The sequence below is a fragment of the Sinocyclocheilus grahami genome, unplaced genomic scaffold (assembly GCF_001515645.1).
Source record: "Sinocyclocheilus grahami isolate Dianchi unplaced genomic scaffold, SAMN03320097.WGS_v1.1 scaffold26.1, whole genome shotgun sequence".
Classification (NCBI taxonomy): domain Eukaryota; kingdom Metazoa; phylum Chordata; class Actinopteri; order Cypriniformes; family Cyprinidae; genus Sinocyclocheilus; species Sinocyclocheilus grahami.
In genome coordinates this window covers 2,932,540-2,933,486 of record NW_015505205.1, presented here as the reverse complement: position 1 = coordinate 2,933,486, position 947 = coordinate 2,932,540, and the positions used below count along the sequence as shown (strand labels likewise).

General features: G+C 33.9%; 1 protein-coding gene across 2 annotated transcripts in view; it reads left to right on the top strand.

The window, feature by feature from the left end:
* The window catches only part of LOC107566576 (monocarboxylate transporter 4-like), a 12,043-nt gene that overhangs the window by 9,812 nt on the left and 1,284 nt on the right, over positions 1 to 947 (top strand). The gene's annotated exons all lie outside the window — the stretch shown is intronic.

Below are 947 nucleotides of genomic sequence, written 5' to 3'. Positions count from 1 at the left end.
TTAATAAAAATTGACTCGAATTCTTTTTTTTTTTTTTTTTTTTTTGGAAAACCAAATAGTACTACAAGATTTATGAAAATGGTGGTATGGGTAAAACCATTCTAAACTTTACCTCATTTTGTTTTTCACCAGCACTGTATGAGTAGGGACCCTCTTTTACTACGTTCTAAAGACACTTGAGCTGTTTTTGGTTGTGCCTCAAGTCTTGTAGCCATACAGAATTTGAATTATTTTACAAAATAAATATCTTTCCCTCTCCACTGGACCTTGACTCATGTTATGGTGTTTTGTTTTTTTTTTTTTACTTCAAGCTGACATGATTCAGTCCCCCACTTTATTTGGAATTCAATTAAAAATGATGCATTAAATTACTGAGTGAACTGATTTGCCCTGAAATTACGCTAGTAAAAGAAGGGTAGTGAAAATTGTAAATGACCACAATGTTTACTCCTACAATAAGACATAGTCCAAATCCTATTAGCACAGGATTTGTGCAGTATTTTCAGGTCAGTCCAGCTGGTGTCATTCTGCAAATGCACCTTAAGCAGTGGCTCATCCGAAACAGTGAGGTAAACTAGCAAGGTGATCAATCCTGCTCCTAAATATCTACCCTTGCTGTGGGGTTTAAATCTAAACTTGCTTAAATGATCACGTTAACACAGATGTTAAGCTAAATTAAGCTGAAACGGTTCAAGAGAAGTGGGGAAGTGGGACAAAACTGGGTGCAAAATTGAAAAAAATAAAACCTTGTACTCAAGAGAAGTGAAACTACATCTTATGTACTTATGTACTAAGCTACTGAGCTATGCTTTGATACAACCTCCCAACTTGTCTCTTTTTTAACAATGTTAAGTGTCATTTTAACTATCGAATACATTGAATCAGTCAATTACTGTATTAAAACAAACACATCAAACAGTATGTTATTGTTTATAAAGCTTTTATTC